General features: G+C 41.7%; 1 pseudogene; it reads right to left on the bottom strand.

Moving 5' to 3' along the window:
* Positions 1–768: 768 nt before the first annotated feature.
* On the bottom strand, positions 769–21,693 carry LOC135771849 (NACHT, LRR and PYD domains-containing protein 3-like; annotated as a pseudogene).
* Between the last annotated feature and the right edge of the window lie 1,572 nt (positions 21,694–23,265).

Genomic DNA, 23,265 nt, shown 5'->3' with positions numbered 1-23,265 from the left:
TTGACAAATTATGACAACTTGTTCAACTATTTTGCATGTAAAGATTTAAACTATGAACTAATGCGTAAATATTGTGAGGGGGGAGACTATTCATCAGAGACCTATTATAATACATTTTGATCAACATGACATAAGCAACTGATAAAGTTGGAAACAGCAGAGAATTGTACATAATCATTTGCATGGATGTACCAAAGCATTTGCAACTTTTTTGATGTGCACAAGCAACACAATAATGTGAGGATTGAACAGGTAGTTTAGAGAATTTCAATTCTGATCTGAAAAATGTACCAAAGCCACTGAGAAAACTCACAAACCCTCTGCAGTTTCCTCATTAACACATAGGAGACACAAAACCAGTTTGGAAAACCAAACAACTGGGGCACATTCAAGATCAAAACGGTGCACAACGTTTTGCTATGGTTTCCGGGTTAAACAACATGTTTCCTGGAAATGGTGTGCACCAATGTGCAACAGGGTTTGAGATACGTTTTCTCTTGTTTAGTGAGTGTGTCAGAACTACAGTCCAATCAGCAGCAACAAATAAACCACGCGGTACTAAAGAGACAGCTTGCTCAATGGGTTAAGGTTGGAATGTTGTCTTTCGTTTATAACGATTTCATCAGGCTTCAGAAACATTTAAAAAAGAACACAAAGTATGGCCACTCAGCTAACATAGTTGCAACTCTTGCGTCATCACAACAGGGTGTTCAACACATCGTTTTGATCTTGAACGTGCCAAGGATGATACACAGGTACATTAAAATATTAAATCACTTTCACTGTTATTACAGTTAAAATATTTGATCTGTGTCATATCTATAGCTGTACAATAATAAGAACAACAGAAATAATGCAAAGTCACATGCACGGACACATTGTGTGATCAGAGTGTTATGACGTTTCTGTCCATTATGCTGACTGACGTCTCTGTTCCTCATTTTCTCCATTAGCAGAAGATCAGACAGACTGATGTCTAAAAGCTGGTAAAACACACAAACTGTTCTCAAATCTGTTCATAAGATTAATCCCAGAATAAAATGAAGCACAAAGAAATACTTTATATGAACCAAATGAAATACAGTGTAACATAGAGAAATCTATACAGACCCTACTGAAAAACGTCTTAAAGCTTGTTTGCTGGCTTTAGCTGGTTTCAGGTTGCTGTAGCTGGTTTTGGCTGGACTTCCAGACTGGCAAAGCTTTTGGGACCAGCTTAAAAAGTAACCAAAACACATCTAGACCAGCTTGCTATACCAGATAAAACCAAGCTGATAGACCAGCTAAAACCAGCTCACCAACTTTTTCTGGTTTTATTGTCAGTAGGGAAAGCTAAACAGTTAATGTTAATATTAACTTGATCTAACTTGATGAATGGCATAACGGGGTAATTATTTGACTATTATTACTCACTGTATTGTCTTCAGATTATAATGTGGATCATCCTTCAGATCAGAGATCAGCTTCATTCTTGAATCTCCAAATTTATTCTGAGACAGATTCAGATGTGTCAGGTGTGTGTCAGGGTTTGATTTCAGAGCTGAAGTCAGAGCATCACAACCTTCATTTCTGATACTGCAACCACACAACCTGTAAATAACAATAACACTCTTCAATATTATGTGTATCCACTCAATGTCCTCATGTCTGTGGTATGTTTACAGGTTTCCTAAAGCTTTTACAGGTTTCCTAAAGCTGTGTTTTGAAGATATTTGTCAACTGAGTGAAAATGTATATTGTCCTCAAGTTAGCGAAATAATATCTTATATATTCAAACACTCACTTAGTCTCATAAACTATGTCTCATTGAAAATCACATCATGTGTGACTATCAGAGAGATGATCTTACTTCAGTATCTTCAGTTTACAGTCAGGATTCTTCAATACATCAGAGATCAGTTCCACTCCTAAATCTCCAAATTTATTATAAGACAGATTCAGTTCTCTCAGGTGTGATGGGTTTGACGTCAGAGCTGAAGTCAGATCATCACAACCTTCAGCTGTGATATTACAACAACACAACCTGTAGAGAACAATGGCACACACTTCACTCTCTGTCAGGCAGTTTACACTTGGCATTAACATGCGTTTTCGTCGATCGGATCACAAGTGGACGACGTTAATGCCAGGTGTAAACGGTGTTCAAAAAATTTTTAACGCGTCCACTTTCGACCACTTTCAACCCCATCCAGAGGTAGTCGAAACCACTTTCGATCGGAACGCTTTGGAGTTGCGGAACGCAAATGTGGTTGAATGTGTTCGAACAGCCACATGCGACCGCCTTCTCTTCACCCATTTATCTAATCTGAGGTATTAAACACAAGTTTTACGTCTTTTTTTTACTTCTGGAATGAACATACGGTGAACAGCACTATTTTTAGCCTTTCATTGATAAAACTACTGCGGGTGTTCTCCGTAGTTTCGTTTTGAAAGCGTGAAAGTTGTGCAATCCTATTTCATCAATTGCGCTGAAAATTCAGAGAAAGCTCTAACATATACACGTAAAAAACTCTGTGCAGCATGTTTACTTGCTAAACAAGCAGTGGACTCCGACATAATATTAGTTTGCGTCCATATAAACTCATAATTAGTCCCGCTCGCGTTTGAATGACAGCAGAGAGACTCGCCCACCGTCTCACGGACCGTCCCCTCACAGTATTCAGGACAGAAGTGGTCGAAAGTGGATAAAAGAGATGGATTTAAATAACAGGTGTAAACGTAATGTGTCTCTCTCGTCCACTTGTGATCCGATCGATGAAAACACATCTTAATACCAAGTGTAAACAGCCCCTCTGATCACAACACACTTCAATGATTTCACTTGTGACATCCAACCTTACTAGCGCGTTTCAGTAGGTTTATGTGAAAGCTGTTGGTAACAGTTAGTTAATGTTGTACAGCAGTACAGCAAATTTTCATCTAATTTTCAGTTTAATCATTAACAGAATCTTCATAACTGCTTATGTGTAACTATCAGAGAGATGATCTTACTCCAGTTTCTGTAGTCTACAGTCAGGATTTTTCAGTACAGCAGAGATCAGCTTCACTCCTGAATCTCTTAGTTCCCTTTCAGTCGGTCACTACGACGTCACGTCGTGACCCACGAATTGGGAACCGCTCCGCGGGTGACCTATCTACTTCGAGAACTATAAGAAACGCCAATGAACTTGGCATGCAGGTATTTGCATAATGCCGGCGCCGCCCCGCCAGGTGCGTATATAAGCCGCAGGTGCACAATACCAAATTAGCTTTTTGCTTCGAAGCCGGCAGACATCTGCTCTCGAGAAGCGTATACTGATCTTCGTAGATCCCTGTTCTTGGAGGAAAAAGATCTCAGCTTGCTGAAGTTGGTTGGGCAAAGACACCTCAGCGGAGGCTCGCAGTGTTTTCTCCACCCTTTCTCTCTCTCTCTCTCTCTGTCTCTTTTTTTAGGACTTGAGTTGAGTGAGTGCGTTTGCCTCTCCCTGTGTGTTTCACCAGCTCGCACAAAAAGAGTGATTTCCCTAAAAGAGCAGCACGTTTGAGCTTTGTGTCTTTTTAAAGACAGTCACTCATTCGTGTCACGGTCGGGTGCGTCTTTTTAAAGATGGCATTCCGCCCGTGCTCCGTTTCTGGATGCGGTGTGTTCATCGCTCCCCGGGATGGCCACGAGCGCTGTGTTTCGTGTCTGGGGCTCCAGCACGCAGAGGCAGCGTTGCGTGATAGTTCATGCTCCACTTGTGAGGGCATGACTATGGCGGATTTGCGGAGACGGGTGTCGTTTCTCCGGGAACGGCACCCGCCTTCCAAGTCTGGTGCTGCTAAGGGCGCAGCTACCAAACTTGCGAAGGATGACCTCCGTATAACGGTGCTGGGTCGGTCTGCTGGTTCGTCCAGCAGCTCCCAGCGCCCTGATCCGTTGCCAGCGGAGGTCCCGATGGAGACGAGCGGCCCGTGTTCTACGGTGTCCTCGCGCTCTGTCGAGCCTCCACCGGACGCGATGTCCACCGTAACGTCGGAGGGGGGGTTGTCGGCCTCGGACGTCGATCCAGATCCGCTCCCGCCTTCGGGTCGGGTTGCGGGTCCTGCGTTCGACCCCGAGATGGCAGCCATGCTCGCTCGGGCGGCGGCGGCGGTCGGCTTGGAGTGGACTGAACCTCCCCCACCTGAACCGTCCCGCCTCGATGATTGGTACTTCGGGGGTGCCAGGGCTTCTCAGTCCTCGCCCCCGGTGCCCTTCTTCCCCGAGGTGCATGAAGAGCTGACGCGGTCGTGGAAAACCCCGTTTTCCGCCCGGAACCGGCCGTTTCAGCCTTCACCCCTCACCTCTCTCGAGGGTGGAGATGCCAGGGGGTATACTGGTATCCCGTCAGTGTAGCGGCCGGTCGCGATGCAGTTGTGTCCGGCCGGTGTCGCTTCCTCCTGGCGGGACCAGCCTACTCTCCCCTCACGGGCTTGTAAGCAGTCTTCGGCGCTGACCGGTGCTGCTTACAAAGCTTGTGGGGAGGCAGCTTCAGCCCTGCATGCCATGGCATTGCTGCAGGTTCATCAGGCTAAGGCTCTGAGGGACCTGCACGCGGGAGGTCGCGACTCGGCGGAGTTCTCTGAACTGCGTGCGGCCACTGATCTGGCGCTTCGTGCGACCAAGGTCACCGCACGCGCCGTCGGGCGTGCGATGTCTACCCTGGTAGTCCAGGAACGCCATCTCTGGCTGTGTCTGGCGGACATGAAGGATGCTGATAAAACCCGGCTCCTGAATGCTCCGGTTTCCCAGACCGGCCTGTTCGGCGAGACGGTCGAGGAGTTTGCCCAGCAATTCTCCGCGGCCAAGAAGCAGACTGAGGCCATAGCTCAAATCATGCCGCGTCGGAAGCGTCCTGCGCCTGCCCCGTCCACGTCGGCGCCTCAGCCTGCTCCTCGCCGAGGGCGTCCTGCGGTGGCCGCCTCCGTTCCTCCCCGGGGCTCTTCTAAGAAGCGAGGAACCGGTCGCCAGCAGCCCGCCCCGCCCGCTCCGAAGGGTGGAAAGAGGAGATTGAAGCGGCCCTGAGACGGGCGACCTAGAGATGGAGGGGATCGCTCTTCGGGAGATGGTGAAGGCACCACTCCCCCCACCGGAGGAGGGCCGGTTGGGTAATCTTTTGTTTCATTTTTCTGTTCCGCCGACTTTTCAGTCGGCACCCACAATTCCACAAAAATAGCGAATTCCACTTCCATCTCTAGGTCTTCAGATGAGCGCCGGAGACACGAGCGGGCTCATAACCCCCCCTCGTTCTCCGACTCATCAGAGGAGTTCAAGAGCAACGCACGGGCTCATAACCCCATCGCGCTCTCTGACTTCTCAGGGGAGAGAAGACCATCACGGGCTCATAACCCATCGTCTTCCTCCCCCTTCGCCAGAGGGTGCATCGAGTGGCGTGAGGTGTCTTCAGCAGAGCCTCCCTTACTCACCCACCCAGCAGCGGACTCAGGTGAGTGTTATCATGCACAACACTGCTGTCGGTGCGGCCAATACGCACACACCGGTGATCACCTCCGTTGCGCCCGCCGCGGGTACACCGATCGTGCCTTTAGTTCCTCTCGCACGGTGTCTGGGGGCGTGGGAACAGCTTCCCAGCCCGTCGCGTTGGCTTTTACGCACGATTCGTCTCGGCTACGCGATCCAATTTGCCCGGCGTCCCCCCAAATTCTCCGGCGTTCGTTTCACTACGGTGAGAGCTGCCGATGCGCACGTCCTCCGTGCGGAGATCGCTGTCTTATTGGCGAAAGACGCGATCCAGCCGGTCCCTCCAGCCGAGATGAGGTCGGGGTTTTACAGCCCTTACTTTATTGTACCCAAGAAAAGCGGCGGCTTGCGACCGATCCTGGACCTGCGTTCGCTGAACCGTGCACTTCACAGAATGCCGTTCAAAATGCTGACGCCCAAACGCATATTTCCATGCATTCGTCCAAACGATTGGTTCGCATCTATCGACCTGAAGGACGCGTACTTTCATGTATCTATTTTCCCCCGGCACAGGCCGTTTCTCCGCTTTGCGTTCGAGGGGCGAGCATACCAGTACAAAGTCCTCCCATTCGGGCTCTCTCTGTTGCCCTGTGTATTCACCAAAGTAGTGGAGGGGGCTTTAAACCCCCTGAGAGAGAGAGGTGTGCGCATTCTCGCGTATCTGGACGATTGGCTAATAATAGGTCAAACACGTCAGACGCTGTGCGATCACAGAGATTTAACTTTAAAACACCTCGCTCGTTTGGGTCTTCGGGTCAACTGGGAAAAGAGCAAGCTTTGCCCCGTGCAGAGAATCTCTTTTCTCGGTATGGAACTGGACTCGATCGATTTGACAGCTCGTCTAACAGAAGCGCGTGTACAGTCGATTCTGACTTGCCTGAATACATTCAAGAGCAAGAGCGCGGTCCCGCTGAAACAATTTCAGAAGCTTTTGGGGCATATGGCAGCAGCCGCAGCTGTAACTCCGCTCGGACTGCTCCATATGCGACCGCTTCAGCATTGGCTTCACGATCGAGTCCCGAGGAGAGCGTGGCTGCGCGGCATTCACCGTGTTATCATTACACCTGCGTGTCGTCGCACTTTCACTCCGTGGTCAGACCGTGCGTTTCTCCGAGCCGGTGTGCCTCTGAGACAGGTCTCCAGGCATGCAATAGTATGCACAGATGCTTCGGACACGGGGTGGGGGGCCACGTACGATGGGCTTGCGGCTTCGGGGGTCTGGACGGCACCCCAGCTGCATTGGCACATAAATTGCCGAGAAATGTGGGCTGTATATCTTGCGCTCGTCCGTTTCAGCAACGAGTTACAGGGCAAAGATATATTAGTTCGCACAGACAACACTGCGACCGTGGCGTACATCAATCGTCAAGGCGGTTTACGCTCGCGTCACCTGTCGCATCTCGCCCGTCATCTCCTCACTTGGAGTCAGAAGAATTTGAGGTCTCTTCGTGCCATTTACATCCCGGGCACGCTCAATGTAGAGGCGGATGCGCTCTCTCGGGCTGCGCGTCCCGGCGAATGGCGACTCCACCCCATTGCGGTTCAGCAGATTTGGAGACGTTTCGGCAAAGCGCAGATAGATCTGTTTGCTTTCCCAGAGACGACCCATTGTCGCCTGTTCTATTCACTAGCCGACGACTCGCTCGGCGTGGATGCATTGGCACACAGCTGGCCGCGAAACATGCGCAAATACGCGTTCCCTCCGGTGAGCCTCATTGCGCAAACCCTATGCAAAATCCGGGAGGACGAGGAGAGCGTGCTGTTGGTGGCACCGTATTGGACAACCAGGAGTTGGTTTCCAGAACTCTCTCTCTTCGCGACAGCCCCTCCTTGGAAGATTCCCCTGAGGAAGGACCTTCTTTCTCAACAAGAGGGCACATTATGGCACCCGCGCCCCGACCTGTGGAACCTCCATGTGTGGTCTCTGGACGGGGCACGGAGGATTTGAGTGATTTACCGCAAGAGGTATCTAACACTATTGCTGCAGCGCGAGCGCCGTCTACGAGACAGGCTTACGCGCTTAAATGGAACCTGTTTGTCGACTGGTGTTCTTCCCAAAGTGAAAACCCCCGAGAATGCCCGATTAGTGTTGTGCTTTTATATCTCCAGCGCCGTTTGGAGAATAGGCTGTCACCATCCACTATTAAGGTCGATATCGCTGCGATATCAGCTCACCATTCACCCGTAAATGGTAGAACAGTGGGTCAGCACGACCTGGTCATTAGATTTCTCAGAGGCGCTCGAAGACTGAATCCTTCGCGTCCTCCCTCTATTCCTCCTTGGGACCTGTCCTTGGTGCTGAAATCACTCCAGGAAGCCCCATTTGAGCCTCTGCATAGTGTGAGTGTTAAATTTCTTACTATGAAAACATTAACTCTCCTTGCTTTGGCTTCTGTTAAGAGGATAGGGGATATTCACGCATTTTCGGTCGATGAATCGTGCCTTCAGTTCGGGCCGGCTGCATCCAGCGTAACACTGAGACCCCGGCCCGGCTTTGTGCCCAAAGTTCCCACCACTCCTTTCAGAGATCAAGTGGTGAACCTCCAAGCGCTGCCTTTGGAGGAGGCAGACCCAGCCATGGCTTTGTTATGCCCTGTTCGTGCACTACGTGTGTATATAGACAGGACGCAAAGTTTTAGGGCCTCAGATCAGCTCTTTGTTTGTTACGGTGGTCAGCAGAAAGGAAAAGCTGTCACCAAGCAGAGGATGTCCCATTGGATTGTGGATACTATAGCCCTTGCATATCAAAAGCAGAATGTGCCTTGTCCATTTAATTTACGTGCTCACTCTACACGCAGTGTGGCATCATCTTGGGCACTGGCTCGCGGTTCCTCGCTAACAGATATTTGTAGAGCTGCAGGCTGGGCGACACCTAATACGTTCACAAGATTCTATAGTGTTCGTGTCGAACCGGTTTCCACTCGGGTTCTTTCTACTAACTAGTTAAGAATGCCGAGGGTCGGCTCGTGTGTCGGCTTGGAGCCTCTATTTTGGTGCTGCACATCTGCACCAATATGGAAGGCCATCGGGGCAAAAACGTCTAAAAAACTGTTTTTGCCTCTCCTCCACCGCCCTGATAGCTGGTGTTGCGGAGCATCCGCTGTCAACCTATCACTGATGTATTCTCTGTAAACCTGTGTAGGCTAGGCGTCCACATTTATCCCCTACGTGGGGTTCATTTGTGTGTATACTCCGTGGGGTACTAATCCTCCACGTTTTCCTTAGCAGAGCCTGCTCTGCATCTCTCTGCATACTATGTTTTGTTCAGAGACTTTTTATCAGCAACCTATCGGTTGTTCATATTTTATGTCATCCATTCAACCTTCTTAGGGGATGGCTTCCGCAGTGTTCTAGCTCCGCTCAGTTTAGACGCTTCCCCAGTTCGCTGCTTCACTATCGTGGGTTAAGGAACAGGTAGTGACCGGCCTTCTGCATTTCGCCTTAGGTTCCGCCCCTTACGTGGAGGGCGGAGGGCTTTTACAGACACTGGAAGGGTTCAGCTGCAGTGGCGTTTTGGTAGGGATTCCCAATTCGTCGGTCACGACGTGACGTCGTAGTGACCGACTGAAAGGGAACGTCTCGGTTACGTATGTAACCCTCGTTCCCTGAAGGAAGGGAACGGAGACGTCACGTCCCGTCGCCACAGTTTGCTGTTCCATTGCTGTTTTCAGGCCGGGCACTGCTGCTCGGCTTCTCAGCAATAATATAGCTAATTTGGTATTGTGCACCTGCGGCTTATATACGCACCTGGCGGGGCGGCGCCGGCATTATGCAAATACCTGCATGCCAAGTTCATTGGCGTTTCTTATAGTTCTCGAAGTAGATAGGTCACCCGCGGAGCGGTTCCCAATTCGTCGGTCACGACGTGACGTCTCCGTTCCCTTCCTTCAGGGAACGAGGGTTACATACGTAACCGAGACGTTCATTCCCAGTCATATTCAGATCTCTCAGGTGTGATGGGTTTGATATCAGAGCTGAAGTCAGAGCAAGACAACCTTTATTTGTGATCTTACAATAACTTATCCTGTGGAGAACAGATAAAAACAGTTTAGTCTTTAGTAAGTTAGCCTACCAATAATTGCATCAAACACTAATGTTAAATTTAAAGTGAATTAAACATTATTTAACAACACATGCATAAGCAATACATATATATTTTCAGTGCCCAATTCTGCAAAGCAGATACCAAACTATATATATATATATATGTATTATTGGTGACCAGTGGTGGCCGGTGACTTCTTTTTCGAGGGGGCACAATGCGAAGCTCTTCACACATGTATTTAGCCCATCATGTGTGTGGTTTTTCATTTCAAATATGTGTTTGGTGCGTCATGTGAACCATGTGCATCATGTGTCTTGTCAAAATACAAGCCTGCTGCAGATGCTACAAAGGGATTTATGATAAAAGTGACACTCACGTTTTCCAGACACTCGCTTAATCTCATTTGTAATCAGAGTTTGTGTTCATTTAGTGTCTTGCGAGTATTTTGTGAACGCTTTTATCATAAACCTTTCAGACGCGTGAGCAGAAGGCACGTATTTTAACAACACACATGATCTACATGGTTCACATGACGCAACAAACACATATTTTGACATGACGAGCAATACGACACTCCGAACACTTATTTTGAATTCGCACCCCTCGGAAGAGAAGTCACCGGCCACCACTGTTGGTGACTCTTCAGGTTGTGACTTTTTGTATTATTATATCCAATTTTAGACAATAATAATTGTAAGAAATAGAAACACTGCTAAAGTTTGCTCAGCCTACAAATGTTGATTGCTCTTTTAAAATTGGTTGACTACACTGTTCATAGTTTACTTCTTTGAGAGGGAGAAAGAGCTTTGAAAAGCAGGTCTAAATTTTTCTTATGGGGTAGAACTCTTGACCCTGTCGACCTGACTGTTAAAGCTAGAATGGGTCAATGAACAATGAGCGGGGTCTTTATAGTAGAACCAACCTATTTTTTAAAGTAAAAATGATCTTACTTTAGTTTCTCCAGTTTACAATCAGGATTCTCCAGTACAGCAGAGATCAGCTTTACTCCTGAATCTCCAAGATTATTCCCAGCCAGATTCAGTTCTCTGAGGTGTGATGGGTTTGATCTCAGAGTTGAAGCCAAAACAGCACAACCTTTAGCTGTAATATTACAAGAAGTCAACCTGTAGAGAAAGAAAAATGTCACGTAGGACCAGAACAAGGTCACATTTCAACATGTCAACATGACATTTTACATCTACTGTTTTTTTTTCAATGCTTGCACTCTAAAAATATTGGTTTTTTTTAACCCCGGGCTGGATAACTATAGCACAGAACACATTTCTGAGTTAAAGTGACCCAAATAATGGGTTGTTTTAACCCAACTGCTGGGTTGTTTCAACATGGTTGATTAACAATAACCCAGCAGTTGTGTTAAAACAGCCTATTATTTGGGTCATTTTAACCCAGAAATGTGTTCTGTCCTATAGTTACCCAGCCCCGGGTTAAATATTTTTTAGAGTGTGAAGAATTTTTATGGGGGCGTACACACCAAACGCGAATTCCATGATTTGCATGAGTAGATTCATACAAAGTCAATGCAAAGATGCGAATAGACATGAATTGGGCGTCGCAACCCATCTCCACAAGTTGAAAATATTTAACTTGAGCGAAAAATTCGCATGACATGAAGTTAAATCCCGCCAGTAATCTAGAGCAAGGAACGCAAGTGAATGCAGCATTACTGTGTGAATAAATTAAGCTCTCATCAAACACACTGAACACTAAACTTTGTATGACATCTGCAGTACTGAAGATTTTTGAGGTTTTTCTTCATTAATAATGTTTTAAGAGTAAAATTACTGTTCACACTTACTGAACTGATCTGGATTCACAAATCACAGGCGACAACTTCTTAAGAACTTTAAGTGGTTCAGCTTTGTTTGCTTTAACAAATTTATTCAGATTAAACTCATCCAGATCTGATGATAATAACACAAAAACTATAGCTGAACACTGAGATGAAGAAAGTTTGACTCCATTTAATGTTCCAGATTTCAGATAATGTTGGATTTCCTCCACTAGTGAATGATCACCCAGTTCATACAAACAATTAAACAGATTGATGGATTTCTCTGGTGAAGGATTCTCCCTGATCTTCTGTTTGATGTATTTGATTGTTTTCTGACTTCTATGAGAGCTGTGATCTGTGTTTCTCATTAGACCTCGTATGAGATTCTGATTCGACTCCACTAACAAACCCAGAAGAAAACGAAGAAAATGGTCAAAACGTCCATTGGTACTCTGTAAAGCCTCATGTATAGCTCTCTGGTACACATCAGGTATTAAAACCTTATCTACAGCTCTGTGATACAGGTCAGGTTTTGCAATCTTCTCTCCATGAGTTGTTTTAATTTTATTAAACACATTTTTGTTGTTTACAAAGGAGATGTGAGCATAAAGAGCTGCTAGATGTTCTTGTATAGTCAGATGAACAAAGCAGTAAACTTTCCCGTGATACAAACCAAACACCTCTCTGAAGATCTGAGTACACAATCCTGAGTACACTGATGCTTCTGCTACATCAATGCCACACTCTCTCAGGTCTTTATCATAGAAGATCACATTGCCTTTCACAAGATGCTCAAAAGCCAGTTTACCCAGTTTGAAGATCATCTCTTCATCCTTCACTTTCCTCTCATAGTCCTTCTGATGTTTGATGTTTGTCTGAATGATCAGGAAGTGTGTGTACATTTGAGTGAGAGTCTTGGGGATCTCTCTTCTCTCTGCTTCACTCAACATTCTCTCTAGAACAGTGCCTGAAATCCAGCAGAACACTGGGATGTGACACATGATGTAGAGACTCCTGGATGACTTCAGGTGTGAGATGATTTGATCAGACAGACTCTCATCACTGATTCTCTTCCTGAAGTATTCCTTCTTCTGTGGATCATTGAAGCCTCGTACCTCTGTGACTCGATCAACACACTCAGAGGGGATGAGATCAGCTGCTGCTGGTCTGGAGGTGATCCAGATGAGAGCAGAGGGAAACAGATTCCCCTTGATGAGGTTTGTCAGCATCACGTTCACTGAGGTTGATTCACTTACATCACACAACCTCACACTGCAGTGAAAATCCAGAGAGAGACGACACTCATCCAAACCATCAAAGATGAACAACACTTTATATTCATCACTGAAGATTTCCATTTCTTTTGTCTCTGGGAAGAAAAGATGAAGAAGATCTAAAAGACTGAGTGTTTTGTCCTTCATCAAATTGATCTCTCTGAAAGGAAGTGGAAATATGAGGTGGACGTCCTGATTCTCTTTCTCTTCAGCCCAGTCCAGAATGAACTTCTGTACAGAGACTGTTTTTCCAATGCCAGCGACTCCCTTTGTCAGCACACTTCTGATGTGTTTGTCTTGTTCAGGTAAAGGTTTAAGATGTCATTACATTTGATTGGTGTCTCCTCTGTTGTTCTTCTTCTGGATTGTGTCTCAATCTGTCTCACCTCATGTTCATTACTGATCTCTCCACTTTCACTCTCTGTGATGTAGAGCTCTGTGTAGATCTCATTCAGTAGTGTTGGGTTTATCTCATTTGATGTTACCTCATACAAACACTCAAACTTCTTTCTCAGATTTGACTTAAATGTGTGCAGGACTTCAGCAGGATTAAAGCCATGGCTGTAAATTAGCAGACAAGTTTGATTAAAAATGTATAGAGCATTTTTTGCATTGGAAAACACAGGACATATTCATATGGTTTGTAAAATGTTTTATTTATTTAAAAATGTTTTTAAGGATCATTTGGTCAACATTTTCTAGTGTCTGCAACCTAATAATATAAAATCCTATGATTTACCTGAAACCAGGATACATGTTTTCATTAAAGTCTTGTAGTTGATTCTCAGATTGTTCAGTCTTCCTCTCTTTACACCTGGATGGCAAGATTGAGAATCAAGAATCTATTTACACTTAAATATTAGTGGATTTTTTTCCATATTACTTTATTAACTCTACAGTTTTACACTGCTGTGAATGTAATTTACTAATAAAACTTTCATAAATTATACATATACAACATTTTAATTCAAAAGTACTATTCACACAGGATAGTATTATCTACACAGCAAAATCACCAGTGTTACATTTACACTGCTGGTGTTTATATGGGTACTACGAGACCTGGTGGTACCCATACACCAGTAGTGTACATTTAACACTGGTGATTTTGCTGTGTAGGGAACTCACAGAAATTATACCCCTGCATCTTAGTGTCGTTCGCACAGGAAAAGCAAAGTCTGTGATTTTACTTAAAGGAATAGTCTATCCTTTTATATATTAAAATATGTTATTACCTTAACTAAGAAGAGTTGATACATCCCTCTATCATCTGTGTGCGTGCACGTAAGCGCTGGGGCGCGCGGCGACACTTTGATAGCATTTAGCTTAGCCCCATTCATTCAATGGTACCAAACAGAGGTAAAGTTAGAAGTGACCAAACACATCAACGTTTTTCCTATTTAAGACGAGTAGTTATACGAGCAAGTATGGTGGCACAAAATAAAACGTAGCGCTTTTTTAAGCGGATTTAATAGAGGAACTATATTGTATGGCGGAACAGCACTTTTGGGAGTACTTCGACTCGCCTGAAAAATCCGCTCCCCCTTCTCCCATTATGAGAGGGAGAGTGTTACTGCACAGAGTCGTTGATGTGTTTGGTCACTTCTAACATTATCTCAGTTTGGTACCATTGATTGAATGGTCTAAATCTTAAGTCTAAATGAGTGTTATATTTGCAGTATAGATATAAATGTGCATACTTATATAACTCATTTGTTATTAAAAACCACTTATGATCTTTTTATTTAGTACAGAAACTGTAAATTTAACTGAGTGCTTAAACAAATGTGTCTCTCTCAAGTCCTTTTTACACAGACATTCCGGAAAATACACGTAAAATGCATCCTGGATTTTTGTTCGTTCACACTGCCAAGATTACACGGCATCTGATGGTCCCGGAAAGACACGTGACCTGTTGAAAGTCCCGCCCTCTCTTCTACGCAGCGTCTGAAGTTTGCAAAGTATTTATTATTCCTCTCTCCAGAAACAACTCGCGTGCATTTTTGTTTATGATAAGACTACAAAGGAGCGCGTGAATGCACAGTTCTTTGCTGGTGAATGATCTCATCTTCTGAGTGGATATTTGATGAGCTCCCTGATCTCTGCTTTAATACAGTTTTCAGACATTTCTCATCGTGATTGTTTATATGGATTTAAAACCCGCATTTTGAGGAGCTGAACGATATATCTTGGTGGGATGACGCGAGGGTATTTTCGTTTATTATAGCTCAAATGAGCACGTGACGCGATATTCTTTTATGCTGCTGAATGATCTCCGTTTCAACGCAGTAAATGACAAGCTAACTTACCTGATATCTGCTTCAGTCCAGTTTGCTGACATTTCTCGTAGTGAATGTTGTAAATCCCTCATTTTAAAGAGTTGAACCAACTTCATGTTGCCATGACACGCGCGTCCTCACTACGGCACGTGCGTCTTTGTTTATGCGTCTCATTTATAATTTCCTGATAAGTGCTTCAATCTAATTTGCACCATTTCTCGTGGTGAATCTTTATATGCATGTTATCTCTCGTTGTAAGGAGCTGAACCATAACTTGTGTTGTGATGATGACGCGCGCGTCCTCACTTCGACACACCCATTATGGCATTCTTGCGGCTGCTTGTTCACTCAGAGGGTTACCCGCGTATCTTACTAGGTCCTCTTTCCGGCAACGATCCCAGAAGATTAACGGAACGAGTTTTTGTTCACACAGACGCTTGTCTGGCAATTTTATGGGTATTTTCTGGGACCAGAGGTCTGTGTGAATGGGGTTTCAGTATCACCATATAAAAGATAATCATATGTTTCAGAGTTTTTTTATATACCTGACAACAAGCCTTGTATCTCGGTTGGTATCTCCAATCTTAAAGTTGGTTGGGGGACTCATAGACACTTCACTCTTCATAGACACACAGCTGATCTCTCTATCTGATCTCTTCGGATGATCTGAACTATAACACACAATTAATACCTTAAATTATATTAACCCTTTAACTGCCACACCAAGAAAAAGGCATTTGAAAAATTTTTTGTTTGCATTTCTTATCTCCTTATGTCACCACTTAACACAATCAATGTATTTTTTTTCAACACATCCCATAATTTTTTAAAAATCGGCCTCTACCAAACGGTTGATATGTCACTTAAAGGAACTCAAACACATTCTATGGAAATTAGAAAATATGAACTATAATACTAATTTTTTACAAACATAATCCAAATAAAATGGTTTTGTATATTAAATCTTCTTTATTTATTGAAGTATAACATATTAAAATATTTCAGGTTTTTATTTTAACGCAGGACATGACATGTTTTCATGTTTTTTGCAATAAAAATGACCAAAATTAACAAAAATAAGGATATTCTGCATTTAAAACCTAAAATAAAAGAAGGCCAAAGATAGTAATACAATGGCATATTAGTATTTTATGATTTAAGAAACACACTGTCAAGTTTGGTAGTGCAAAATAATTTTTTTTGTCTTTTTTTAGATAAATTAAAGGGGTCACGGCATGAAAATCTGAGATTTTCCATGTTTAAGTGCTATGATTGGGTCCCCAGTGCTTCTATCAACCTAGCAAATGTGAGAAAGATCAACCCAGTAACTTAGTTTTGGTAAACCATTCTCTGTAAGCATGTGAAAAAACAGGTAATTGAAATGTGGCTCCCCTTTTGATGTCAGAAGGAGCCCTTATTATAATAATACCACCCCTTAATTTGCACTTTCCAACCACAGCACTGCCATTTCCAGTGTTTTAATCAAGAGAAGGAGAGACAGAGAAAATAATTCACAGCACAACTAAGTTTCAATTTCAACAAACCACCATCATTGTGATCGGTGTTTGCACTTCATCCGCTCATTTGCATTTTAAAGGACACACCCAAAACTGCACATTTTTGCTCACACCTGCAAAGTGGCAATTTTAACATGCTATAATAAATTATTTATATGATATTTTGAGCTAAAACATCACATATGTGCTCTGGGGACACCAAAAATTTATTTGACATCTTAAAAAAGTCTTGTGACATGGCCCCTTTAACATTTATTTGTAAACCAGCAATGCTGTGTAGAGTAAGCCAACATTGCAGACAATCCTTCAAACAATTTAAAACATAATTTAAGAAGTAATTATTGATTAATTAATGAGTAATTATGATTTCCATACATTAATTATATGAATTCATTATAGTTATTTCAAAAAAATATCCAGAAGTGGCAAAAATACATACTTAAGAAATGATCTCAATATATTAAATAAGAAATAACAATAGCTGTGTCATATTCATAGCTGTGAATGATCAGAAATTTATATTTCATAGCAAATAGTACACTCTGACTGCAGAATTGGATGATCTGAAAACATTACCCTAGCTTTTCTACTTTTACCATTAAGTGACAAATCAACCGTTTGGTTGAGCATGTTTTTGAAAAATTATTCAAAACACATGAAAGTTTTTTCATGGCACCAAGTAACATAATTTTGTAAAGTTAGGGCTCTTACAGTGTAATATGTCAAAAAAATATGGTTTCCTTGCAAAATTTCAACAAGAACAGTTCATATAACAGAAGTGATTTTTTAATTTCTAAAATCCACATAACAAGATGTGTTGTGACAAGTGCTGTTGATTGATACATTGATATCTAGTGGATTTTTTTGGCAAAACATATCTTACACAAATAGTAGAGATGGCTCAATCAGCTTGAGTTAAGTTAGGTACTCCTCTCAATAAAATATAGGGACTCAAAATGTGCTCAACCGTTTGGTTGAGCTGGCAGTTAAAGGGTTAATAATATTTTTGTTAAAAAAACAAATAGTTTAATATAATATGAAGCTTAATAAATTATTAACATAAAGTACCTGCATCCTGGAGAAAAATCTTCATTTGTTGATGTTTTTGTTTGGTCCATAGTGGAGCTGCAGAAGTAAATCTGATCAATCTGATCTCCACAACCGACACTGAATCAAAATTCAGATACAAAAACTGAAAATCAAAGTGAATTTGTATGAAAAGATGGGTTCAAGTTTACTAGAAGTGGTAACTAAATATTTTTTTAATACAGAGATAGTATGTTAATAGCACATTTTAATTTAGATCATATTCATGGTGTCTCAAAATAGCACAGATAAGTACACTTAGATGTTCTTAAGATTATCTTAAGTAGTATGCTACCGAAGATGATTTTTTAGTTTATTAAGTACAAAATTAGTGCATGAAAATAGAACAATCTAGTTCATTATCAGTGTACTACTTTTTTCACTTGGGTGTACATTGAGCCCCACCGAGCCGTTTGGGGCAAGATTTAATTTAAATATTGATAAATTTGTATTTTTTAAATACATAAAACAATTTATGATGTGGATGAATTTGTCCATCCATTTTCAGAATTACCAAATTTGTATAATTTTTATTGGTGCAGGTCATTTATAAACAGTAGGTGAAATTAAACTGCTAGCAAAAACTTGGATTTGGTGGGGCAAAGGGGCCGCTGCTGCAAATACCTGAGTGGCTCCTCCCCTAACAGATGTTATCTCACTCCAAACTTTTGCTTTTGATGTCCATGGTGCTGAATTCAAGTGCATCACACTTTAACTCATCAGCTCTGCTTGAACTAATTTGCCTGTGCTGCGTCAATTAACGGGAAATTAATTATTGGAGAGAGTAAAAGTAGTGCATTAAATTTGGACACCCTTCTAGCTCAGCCACCTTATTGGAGTATTCCAATGTATTTGTCATGAAATGAACTCAGGAGTCAGATGCAAGTTAACAATTTATTTAGAAAAATAGAAAATAGAAAATAGGAGAGCAAGTCACTGATAGATCCACACACGGCACACAATAGTCCAGTACAGATCCGAAGGGAGAGAGAGAGCCACCCACGCACTCCGTCGAGAACGCCAGCACAATCACCACACACAACAGAAGGATGATACACGCCCTCCTGCAGGTGGATGACAAGCGGAGATGGAAGATGGAAACTCCAAGTTCTCAGACGGGTAATCCACTGTGAAATCCTGATGTAGTAGGGCCACTCGAAAACCACTGGTCACCGCCTAAAAACGAAGCGAACCAGTGGTTCCGAGAAACAACAGTCGTAGAGTCAATAATCCACAATGGTAATGAGGTGAACTCCACTCACGGGTGATGATGCAAACCGGAGAGAAAGGGAGACAGCTGGTATACCGCCTAAAGACGAAGCGAACCAGCTGTAGCGAGAGACAAACAAAGTCACTAAATCCAGTACCCCACAAGCGAGCGGTCCGGGTGAAGACGCGTCTCCGACCGCCGAAACCAAACCTGGGGTAATAGAGGAGAAAACAGAGAACGACTGACAAGACAAGGCAGGGCAGCAGGACTGTGATAAAACAATGAGCGCGCAACGAAGGACAGGACTACGTGCAATATAAAGGGAAAGGTAAACGAGACACCACCGGTGAACAATTACCGAAACAAGGGGGCGGAGTTAGTGAATACACGAGGAAACGGCACCACAGGTAAACAACACACACACACACACACAGATCACACAGCCATCGATCACCCAGCAGTCATGACAGTATTGCATGTGGACTGAATGCGCTGAAAGTTGCAGAGGAGAAAGAGACGAAATCCGTATTCATATGAAATTTAAAGAGGACCAGACACGTGCACAGATAGGGCTCAACCTGTGCAGAACACATGCCCTTTTTGTCCTTACACTCCGAAGTAATTTTTGGAGGTGTTTTATTATTTTTTTAAATATATAAATTAATGCTATTGTTAATCACTTACGTCTGTCTGTGTGTTTTACAAATATATTTATCAAATAAAATTATTAAAAAACTAAATATTTTTGGATCCGCAAAAAACTGTCTGTCAAACCTCTTAACTCCGCCCCCTGAGTGCTGCGAGCTGAAGTTCCACAGCAGTCAGAGGCAGCTGAACGTCTTGCAACGGTAAATAAGTATCTTGTTGTTTGAGTACAATGCTGTCTCATTACGAAAGAAACACTAGTATGTATATAACGGCACATGTTTTTATAAATTTGAGCAGAGCCGAATTTTCCAGACGGGATTGGTCGAGTGGGCAATCAGGGGGCACTTTGGGCTCCAAACTGCGACCAAATTGAGTTTTTGACAAAGCGCGAGCAGTTTTTAAACAAGTGTTCACCCATGTGAAGGGCACCCGTGACAACAATACGGAATGTTTTTATAATACTGTCGGGTTTTTACCGCTTTTTTTGCATGACGCATCTCAATCGTTAAACTAAAGTCAACACATCTCACGCGAAAAGACGCGCCCGCGTGGGTAAATGTCTAGCCTACATTAACACCAAAAACATATCAGATTAGAAAGGTCTTAGACATCAGATGCCCAGTTGGGAAAACTGGATAGAGACGAAAAACGTGTAAAGGATACAAGTATGTACATTATATTGCCCTATCACTCATTACAGTATGCAATCTGGATATAATTTATTGTATATGCATGTTTCTTATGCCTTGAATTAGTCAAGGGAGTTGTATGATTATTTGGTTCATAATTTTTTATTCTGAAATTAACTGCATAGAGTTAAGTCTATTTAGTATTTAGTATATTTTTCAGTAATGCAGTTATTTGCACCTTCAAAAGACCAAGGTTCCTGGTCTTCAGCACAGTTTTTGCCAGGTAGGCAGATACATGTTGAATATGCTAATCGTATGGCTAAAGTGTAGTATAATCTCCTATTTTGATCTTTAATCTCCTATTTCCCCCTCTTCTCAATCACATACATAAACATGTTAACCAAATAATAAAAATTAGCTTATAAAACAAAACAGAATACCTTTTTTTTCTTCAAACATATTTTTATGTAACTTTATGTAAGCAGAGGAAAAAATTAAAATTAATATATTCTACAATTAAATAAGAGCGAGCACTTCACAAACACATGACAACAAATAGGCCTAATACAGACAAACACCCAGGATGTAAATTGTTAAAGCCAACTTACAAGGGCAGATATCCTTTGCACTGTATAATGCCAAGCTATCATAAAATGTCATTTTTCATTCATTAATAGTGATTTTTTTCAATCATTAATAGCGAATAAATATAAAACTATTAATATGATTATTAAGTGATATTTATTTGGAGGGGGTGCCCTTTTTCAGTTTCAGCACATGCCCCTCAAAAGGTCTGTGCACGGCCCTGAAGAGGACAGAAGCGATCACAAATCCGTGTTCTGTTTATAGAGCTAACATAAAGCCTCCCTAAAAATGTCCTTATGCCGCCCCTGTTGTTTGTATTCAGCTCATAAATTGCTTTAATTGGTGAAATGAAAGTCTCAAAATTCAAATGAACATAAACGGGATAAAAGCAGACATGTCACCTGATCCACGAATGCACATCTCTTTTTTTTTGCATGTTCAAATTATGATATGTATATATAAAATAAAAAAATTATTCACATATATGTGAATATGGATAGTCAAATATATTTGTAACGTGTATCAAGTTCACAGATAAATATGAACGTATTTATTCATTATTTTAAGTCTAATTTCAACCCATATGCTTCAGACACACTTTCCGTCTAGCGTTTCGCCCCGTATGAATGTAACAGCTGTGTAACATTAACACAAATGATGTTAAAATGTCAAATACAACGCAAAACTTTCAATAAATAGCTTTAAGATTAAAATATTTTTGAAATTTTAAGAAACGATAAAATAAATATCAAATAATAAATCTGTTCTAGAGAAACTGAAAAGAAGTGAAAAGCGCCTTGTGACACCTGAATTTACAATCTGACTGAATTCTCTCAAAATCCTGCAACTTTTACATCAACTACACAAAATTATCTGAATGAGCTTTAGTTATATTAATACATTTGATGATGGATATCTAACCACCACACCCATTCTAACCCTGTGATCGACAAGACAATAAAGGCGTTTGAGGTTTTTCTCTCTCTGTTGGCAGTTAACAAGCATTACAGTGCTATTTACAACAAATTTAACTTACAAACCTGGAGTAATCCTTATAATGTGTTGTTTTAGCATCCGTTTGTTCACTAAACTGAAATCAAAATGTCCCCTCTTTTGTACCAAGGTAGAAAGTCACATGGGTTTTGATTTTTTTTTCATTATTTGTGTGAGGAAGGATCACACTGATTTCACATAGTACGAGGAAGTTCTCATATAGTTAACTAATAATTTACCTCATTCCTCTTAAGAAAAATCAATAAGATGTGTTTATTACCTTATAAAGCTTAGAGACAGAACAAAAAACTAAAAAAGGAAGTTTTTTAAGTGTTATGTGCATCCAATGAACACAAATGGCGACATAGACGCAGTAATTATGAGCGCTTTCACTGGGATATTCACAAGAAATTGATATTGAATTATTGTGGGTTTTAATGCTGAAAATGTATCTAAAACTATGTTTTGTTAGTTATCTATTTAATCAAAACAGTACATACTATAGCTAATCAGAAATATTATAATAATTGTTGAAAAATAAGCAGTGTTGTGGGGTTTTATTATCGTAGTATAACCGTAAAAATCCACAGATCTCTCTACCAGGAAAATGAGTTTATCTTTGTTACTCAAACAAAGACAACTCTGTTGTGAGTCAACGTTTAACCAAAAACACAGAGATGAAGCTGAGAAACAGCAGACAGGAAACATTGGAATAAAATAATTAGAGGATATTGAACAATATCAAGTTGTGTTTAAATATTCAGTCTAATTTTATTTAAATTATAGAAGGCAAAGACATTCAACATACTGGATATTATCAAACAATGCAAGATAAGATCAAACTAAACAACAAGATAATATTAAACAACAGTTAATCAGTGAATATATAAAACAAGTAAAGGTAAGTAAATATATATGCAGATATGAAGTGAAATACAACACACATGTACACTCAGAAAAAAAGCACAAAACTGGGGAGGTAAACCTTTGTACCTCAAGAGTGCATATGATACTTGTCTTTTGCTAATGATCTCTTTATTCTCTGTAAAAAAAAATGTTATACTAATCAAAGATCAAATAACTGTTCAAGACGCAGCCAGAACTCGCACATGCTGTAAATAATAATACTGAAAAAATGTCATCACTTGTGAAACATGACAAAACACACAAGACACTGATTTCCACAACAAAAAGATTGATGGTGACACTCAGGGTAAATGTGCACAAGCAGAGCAACTCAACAAAGTGTGGATGAAACATTCAGGATGGGACCATGTACTGCCCACACAATAGTAGCAGATGAGCAGCCTGTAAGGTTTCAAGCAATGTTTGTTCTTCATCTGAAGTATATTGAGATCTTAAGGGTGTATAATGCAAATTTCTATTTTAATTTATTTTACAGTGTCATGAAAAATGTAATGTTTCTGTTAACTAGTTAGTTACTACAATAACATTTTCATAGACTATATTGAGAGTACCTGGATTCTGGATGTAAATCTCCATCTGTAGATGTCTGTGTGGTGCTCATACTGGAGCTTTTCATGTGGATCATCTGATGAGTTTTATCTTCTCCACTCAATCTGTATATTAATAGATGTTGACTGATTTAGACAAATTCACACAAAACTTCACAAACACAATATTACAGTAAATCACATATACTTTATCATTTAGATAAACTATAAAGATTTTTTTCTTTAACAGTGGCGTGTACATTTTTTATCC

This window comes from Paramisgurnus dabryanus, chromosome 8 (genome assembly GCF_030506205.2).
Source record: "Paramisgurnus dabryanus chromosome 8, PD_genome_1.1, whole genome shotgun sequence".
Lineage (NCBI taxonomy): Eukaryota > Metazoa > Chordata > Actinopteri > Cypriniformes > Cobitidae > Paramisgurnus > Paramisgurnus dabryanus.
Note: the sequence above shows the minus strand (reverse complement) of the source record. Positions and strands in the feature narration are given on the sequence as shown.